Source organism: Peromyscus maniculatus, chromosome 5 (genome assembly GCF_049852395.1).
Source record: "Peromyscus maniculatus bairdii isolate BWxNUB_F1_BW_parent chromosome 5, HU_Pman_BW_mat_3.1, whole genome shotgun sequence".
In the NCBI taxonomy this organism is placed as follows: Eukaryota; Metazoa; Chordata; class Mammalia; order Rodentia; family Cricetidae; genus Peromyscus; species Peromyscus maniculatus.
The window spans coordinates 126,143,714-126,151,619 of NC_134856.1; the positions used below are offsets into that span (position 1 = coordinate 126,143,714).

A 7,906-nucleotide genomic window follows, 5' to 3' on the forward strand; every position below is an offset into this window, starting at 1 on the left:
TTCCCTTGGCAGGCACCAGGCATGCATGTGGTATACAGACATACATGCAGATAAACACAGACAATACATGTGCAACAGTAAAATAATTTTTAAAAAGCCAAAAAAAATGCCTGGAGAAAATATTTCAGAGACAGGCGTGCAACATTCTTTTAATTTAATGTAATTGAATGTGCATAGGTGTTTTGCCTGCATGCTTGTCTGTGTACCACACGCATGCAGTGCCCTCAGAGGCCAGAGAGGGTGTTGGGATACCTGGGACTGGGGTTACAGACAGTTGTGAGTCCCATGTAGGTTGAACCCAGGCCCTCTGGAAGAGCATCAAATGCTCTTAACTGCTGAGCCATCTCTCCAGCTCCTGGAACATAGTATTTTACATCGTTTTTTATTTTTTATTTTTTATTTTTTTAAATAAGAAATGGGCAAAGCCAACTTTCTTTTCAGAAAAATATGGAACGCCTCATGAATTTACATGTTCTCCTTGTGCAGGGGCCATGCTAATTTTCCCGTAGTTCCAATTTTAGTATATGTGCTGCCTAAGCAAGCCCTGGAACATTCTTTTAGAAACTATCTGGATTCCATTTTCTTTTTAAAATAGGGCCTCATGTATCCTAGGCTGCCCTTGAACTTGTGATATAGCCAAGAATGACTTTGAATTCTTGATCTTTTTGCCCCCACCTCCTGGGTGCTGGAATTATAAGTGAGCTCCACACAGCTGATTTTACTCAATGATGGAAATCAAACCTAGGGCTTCTTGTATGTCAGGCAAGCACTCACCCAAGTAGGTTGGGTCAGTCTTGATTTAAAAACATGGAAATTAATGACTATCAATGTAAAAAATCCTGAAAAATTGGATTCTGAATGTGAAAGAGCTTTGATTTGCTTACTTTTTTATATGCATATGTAAGGAATATAAAATAGTATCTTTCCTAAAAATGTCTTTAAAAGCCATGTCAATAAATGTGAACTGAAAATCCAAGTGATACGAAAGAACTCTGTCCCAGCTGGCAGCATGTCTGTCACCACAGGATGAAAAACCATGATGTCACATAGTCAATATCTTAGGGTTAATCAAATATGCTAATTCTTTTCTAAATACTCTTTTTGTTATAATTTATTTAATTTTATTTTATGTGCACTGGTGTGAAGGTGTCAGATCTCCTGGAACATGAGTTACAGACAGATGTGAGCTGCCAGGTACAGGTACTGGGAATTGAACTTGGGTCCTCTGGAAGAGCATCCAGTGCTCCTAACCCCTGAGCTATCTCTTCAGCCCCTTCTAAATATTCTTAAACATTTGTATTCTTTAAAAAAATTATCCAGAGTTCCAAACATTAAAACGTGTACAATGTCTCACTTTTATTTTTGAGACAGGATCTCACTACATAGCCTTGGCTAGTCTGGCTGTAGTCCAAGCTGACTTTGAACTCATATAGATCTACCTGTCTCTTCCTCCGGAATGCTGGGATTAAAGGCATGGGCCACCACGCTTAAAAGTAAGCATATTTCAACTTAACTCCTATAATAAGTGTTTACTAAAAACTTGCAAAAACCAACCAGGATACCAATATTATATATATAAAATGATAATCCTTTTTCTAAAAGAAATTATAGTATCATAAGTGATAATATTTCTGGACTGGTATATTGCATTTGCATTCACTCACATAATTTGTTGAGCAATGTATCAGCGCCTCCATTTATTCTCCACCTTTGTGGACTTGTGCCCTGTAAACCAGGAGCCCATGTCAGCCCTTCCTCTCCTGATTCATTTGGTTACAGCAAGAGGAAAAGCTAATTAATGTGCATTTGCGTCTTAGAATCTATGGAATAAAGAAGTAGAGCAAAACACCCATTTTCAGGGCATCTTTCTCTCCTCCTCCTCCTCCTCCTTCTTCTTGACCAGCTTCTCACTGAACCTGGTGCTCACCAATTGACTAGGCTGGCCGCCCCAAGATGTTCCTCTCTCAGCCTTCCAGCACTGAAGTTACAGGCTTCCCCTTTCTGTTTTGCATTTAAAGTGGGGTGTGTATGTGTGTGTGCTCACACTGGCATAACAGTGCACACATTGCACTCACATGGCATGTGTTTAGATCAGGGGACAACTTGTAGAAGTTGGTTCTTGCCTTCTACCATGTGGGTGTCTGGGTTCAAATTCAGGTTGTCAGGCTTAGTGGCAAGTGCCTCTGCCTTTGGTGTGGCCCTGGGGATCTAACCTCAGGTGGATTAAGTGCCTGGGAAGCATCTCTTACCCATGGAGCCATCTCCCCAGCCAAAAGAAAGTCCTCTGCCCCCCCTCCCCTGGAGCTGAGGACCGAACCCAGGGCCTTGCGCTTACTAGGCAAGTGCTTTACCACTGAGCTAAATCCCCGACCCAAAAGTTCTTCTTAATTAGTTGTGGCACACAAAGCTAGCCTCGCTCACACAGTGAGACTTATTTTATTTTATTTAAGCCTTTCACTAAAACATTATTTTCACAACTGTAGTCATCAGCCATGTGAATGCATTGCAGGGATATTCATAACATTAAAGGTTGGACACAATTTAAAGGCAGTCAATTCAGGAAAAACAAACCTTTACATTATGCTGACTATAATTAAAATTGTTCAAACTGCAATGTTCTTTTCATTTTTTTCTTCAGCTAGAAGTCATTTCTAAAGTCACTGGGCATTAAAAAGATTTTGAAGCCATTTTTTTTTGTTTTTGTTTTTTATTCGAGACAGGGTTTCTCTGTATAGTTTTGGTGCCTGTCCTGGATCTCGCTTTATAGACCAGGCTGGCTTCAAACTCATAGATATCCGCCTGGCTCTGCCTCCTGAGTGCTGGGACTAAAGGTGTGCACCACTACCACCTGGCTTGAAGCCATTTTAAAATTTAATTTTCCATTGTGGTTAAATTTGCAGAGCATAAAACACACACATAAACGTGTAAAATTCAATGGCATTTAGCATAACCAGAGAGGCGTGCAACCATCTCTACCATCTAGTCCCCAAATATTTCACTATCCCCCAAAGATGCCTGTACCCATCAGGCTGCTTCCAGGTCCCAGAAACCACTACTCTTTTTATTTATAGGTTTGCCTATTTTGGATATTTCCCATAAATAAAAATCATACAACATAGTATTTTACATCTGTCTTCTTTGACCTTGTAGCACGTGGCTGAGCTTCTTCCCTTTGGTCCAGTGATGCTCCATCCTACAGACATCCTTGTTTCTTACACACGTGGGTTGGTATTATCTTTGGCTGTTGTGTCTAATGCTATTATGAGAGTTCATGTTCAGGCTTTGTTTATGGACACATTTTTCAGTTCTTTGGGGGCATACTTACCTAGGAATAGAATTGTCAGAGCGTATAGTAATTCTATGTCGAACTTTTTGAGGTAATGCCAAAATGATTTCCATGGCACTTGCAACATTTCATAATTCCATTAGCAATGCATCAGGGTTTCAATTTCTCTGTGTCCTCATCATCATGAAATATATTTGAGAAGTTTCCCTGGAACTCTAAAGCAGCTTAGGGAAGACTCCATTATCAGAATTGTTTAATGTCATTTTACCCTCAATTCGGAATTACGGAGCTGTTACTATCGAGCAGAGTTTCCCGTCTATACTGAGAACAACTCCATTTCCCCTCTCTGTACTGAGAACAGTGCAGGACTCTTGTTCAATCCGCAGTCACACAGGTTTATCCTTACAGCTAGTTTTACCATCCACTTCTCTCCCTCCACCACACTGGGACAAGACACAGGCATCTACAAAGTCCATGCCTGAGAACCTCACAATTGAGTTAAAATCACCACCAACAACAATCCCATACTGTTTTAAGTAAGTTTACAACTTTGTGTTGGACCACACCCATAGCTGCTGTGGACTACCTAAAATTCTTATCTCTTTCTGTACTCTCTAAAGAGACTTGCCACGCTGCACCCTTAGCATGGCAATCACAAATTCTCTATGCTGGATTCCTTCCTCTTTTGCTGGTTCCCAATCCATCTCCATTCTGTTAGGGAATCTGGCATCATTCTGTGTCTTACCAGGCATCTTGTGATTATGTGTGACGGAGGAATATTGCCGTGTGGCAGAAAAATGTTTGTTCCAGGCCTATCCTCGCCTGAGCTTCGTGTTTTCTAGTTTTTCCTATTGAATTCCCGGTATGTGCATGGTACCAAAGTCCAGTGAACAAATCCGTCCACTTAACTGTCCAGTCTAACCTCTGGCAGAGGGCTGTCTCATTTGCTTCCTTCCAGTGATCTTGAATATCCACTTCAACTGATGATGATTCTGTAGACAGGGAATTGTAAAGACTTGAATGTGAAGTGCATCTGTGTGTACTGTTTTTATTTTTCTGGTATCTATGGGACCATTAGCTTAGTGTGCATAAATCCAAAACAGTAGAGACTTGGTCTCCCACCCACATCTAAAGGGCACGACCCGTGTTTAGAGATCTTTCTCATCTCTCGGTGCTTATACACACTGACAAAACAAAACAAAACAAAACAAAACAAAACAAAACAAAACAAAACAAAACAAAACAAAACAAAACAAAACAAAACAAAACAAAACAAAACAAAACAAAAGTTTTGAAATGTAATTAGTCGTCACTGCCACCAGAGGGCAGACCTCAGCAGCCTGAGACCTGGTGCCCGGGACGCAGTCTCGACACTTCATTGCATTTCTGGGGACCTCCAGGGGGCGCTGCAGCTCACGTCAGTTGCCAAAGGAAATAGTCACCAGCTGCTGGCGTCTGGCAGTTGCTGTAGTTCCCTCACTCCAAGCTGGTGGTGGGAGGGGAGGAGTTCCTCATTTAAGAGGCAGAGGGAGGGAAGGACACGCTGCTCTCTTCCTCAAAACACTACCCTGCTGCAGACATCCGGGACTTTTCTTTTTTGGAATTAAATTTGATAATCTGAATTTATCATGGCTACAAAAAATATAAAGTCAAATAAAAAAATATGTTAAAGCTGTCCAGTGGTAGTGTACGCTTCTGAGCATGGAACTAAAAAGAATATACAGCCACTGTCTGGGGACAAGGCTGAGTGACCCATCAGGGGAAATTTTATCGCTGTGAGTCAGTTTCTGCATGGACAGCAAGAGATTGTAACTCTGACAGATCTGATACCAACTTTGGGATTCTTTTAGAATTCTGACATGTTCGGTTTTATTCTCAATCCTGCGAGAGAGATTCAACCACTATCCTTACTTTAAAATTATTTTTAAGGCCTGTTGTTTTCCTTCACTTAATAATTTTAAAATATAAAGTAAAGCGATGCTACAAACATGAAATGCTGATAAATGCCTATTCTTAGGAAGCCAGACTCGGGCTGGAGAGACGGTTCGCCATTAAAGGCTAGGCTCATAACCAAAAGTACAGGAAGCGAGTTTCCCAGCTCTGCCCTTCACACGTTGTCCCTGGTTCTACATTTCAGAGGCAGACACTGGGGACGATTAGCTGCTTGGATTTTTAGGGTTTTTGAGGTTCCCCTGCATCTGTAACTGATGTATGAATTATATTATTTCTTGGCCTATCATGTCTCTATGCAAGCTATTCTGCCATAGTAGATGAGGCTATTTAACTCTCTCTCTCTCTCTCTCTCTCTCTCTCTCTCTCTCTCTCTCTCTCTCTCTCTGTGTGTGTGTGTGTGTTTTAATTACTGTTTGCTTTTGTTTTTGAGACAGTCTTACTCTATAGCCCAGGCTGGCTTTACACCCTGTAACCCAGGCTCTCCTTGAACTGGTGGTACTTCTTCCCCTCAACCTCCCCAGGACTGGGATTACACAACATCCCCTAAAGAGCTTAAGTCTTTTGAGGAAGTCTCTATGTTCCTTGTCTTGAAAACAAGAAAACCACAGCCGGCAAAGTTCAAAGTCACACAGTGAACCCCCTGACAGAGGAGGAAATAACACAAAATGGCTAGTCATCTTTCAGGGCTGTTGCCAGTTAGTGTTCTAGTATCAAAAGATGTAATAATACTCCTCAGAAGAGGTAGGCAGATAAAAGGCAGGGTGCCCACTTACATTTGGCTTTCAGGCAAAGAGCAAATACCCTTTAATCACACCTGAAATATTGGAGAGGATATACATATTTTTCTCCACCCCAATTGACAATTGTAGAGGAAGAGATTGCTTTCCTTGCCCATCACTAGATTCTTAGCTGAAAGTTATAACAAGAGAAGATTAACAAGAGAACAGCGTAACAAATTTATTTGAAATAAGCTTTATGCAACATGGGAGACCAGAAAGAAAGGTCCAAAGAATGTGAGAAACTGCATTTATGAGCGCGCGCGCGTGTGTGTGTGTGTGTGTGTGTGTGTGTGTGCGTGTGTATGTGTGTGAACTCTGAGTGTCTTCCTCTATCACACTTCACTTTACTTTCTTAAGACAGGATCTCTTCAGCAAACCCGGAACTTGCTGTGTAGCCCAGGCTACCTGATCAGCAAGCTCCTGCTAGCCTCCGGTTACAGATATAGGAGATTGAACTCAGGTCTTCAGTCCTGCACATTAATTACTTTATCCACTGAGCCATCTCCCAGGCACCGAGATGCTGTAATCTTATGAACACTTATACAGAAACATGACTGATCAAAAGGGTGTGATCTGATGGTGATGGACTGGGGAACCTCAGATTCTTCCCAGTGGCCCTGGGTCTTTAGAGAGAAAGGTGTTCTTTTCCTCCAGTGTCAGAAGGGTGCCCAGCAATTGAGGGCCTTAAGGTCTGTTTCACGGTAGAAGGGGTCGGGGGGAGAAAGATTTTCCTGCATATATTAGTTACTTTATCAATGCTGTGACCCAACGCCTGCAGGAAATAAGGGAGGAGGGTTTGTCTTGCCTCATAGTGTCATAGGGCCAGTCCATAGTTATTGTCTCCATCGTAACACCAAATGCTCAAGCAGAACCTCGTGTCCCAGGGGTAGAGGCCAGATGTGTACATCACAGAGGCAGCTAGTATATACATGCACTGTGAGTGGTGGCTCAGACTTTTAGTCCTGGCACTTGGAGGGCAGAGGCAAGCAGATGTCTATGAGTTCGGGTCCAGTGTGGTCAACATGGCAAGTTTAGGGCTATACCGTAAGCACCCTCCCTTTCTACACACACACACACACACACACACACACACACACACACACACACACACACTACCAGGGATCAATAGGGATCAATACCCCCGGTGACATAGTTTTCTAGCTGGTCCCCACCCCTTAAGCTTCCACCTCTCAAAACAGTGCCAATATTAGGGGGCTGAGCACTCAATCATGAGTTTATACAGGACACTTCTGAGTCAAACCATTTCTGCCTCCAGCCGGGTGGTGGTGGTGCACACCTTTAATCCCAGCACTCGGGAGACAGAGCCAGGTGGATCTCTGTGAGTTCAAGGACAGCTTGGTCTACAGAGCGAGATCCAGAACAGGCACCAAAACTACACAGAGAAACCCTGTCTCGAAAAACCATACGAAACCAAATCAAACCAAACCAAACCAACCAACCAAACAAACAAAAAACCAAACCAAAACAAAACCCACCCACCCACCAACCAACCAAACAAACAAAAACCATCCAAAACAAAAACCATTTCTGCCTCTTTCTTAACACTAAGATGCTATATTTTGTCACCACACCCTGCACCTCATCCCAATCCTACCTTAAACTATGAACCTGAGTGTACTCATGTTGCTCTTAAAATTCTAGATGGAAGTACAGTGTAGGTCTGGGATTAATTCACGATGGAGAGAGATTCCTGAGAAAGCCAATGGTTTCCAAAACATATGAAAGAGACAAAACTAAGACAATCCTACAGACACATCAAACGAAATTACAGAGGAGAACAAGTGAGTTGGTAATGTGGGATTCTGGAGTGTGGCTGTCTGGTGTGTTGGGGTTAAAGGTCAGGAGATATGGGGACTTCGAAGGTATG

General features: G+C 42.3%; 1 pseudogene; it reads right to left on the bottom strand.

Annotated features, from left to right (window-relative positions):
• Positions 1 to 441: 441 nt before the first annotated feature.
• LOC121829868 (U6 spliceosomal RNA) lies at positions 442 to 541 on the bottom strand (annotated as a pseudogene).
• Positions 542 to 7,906: the final 7,365 nt, after the last annotated feature.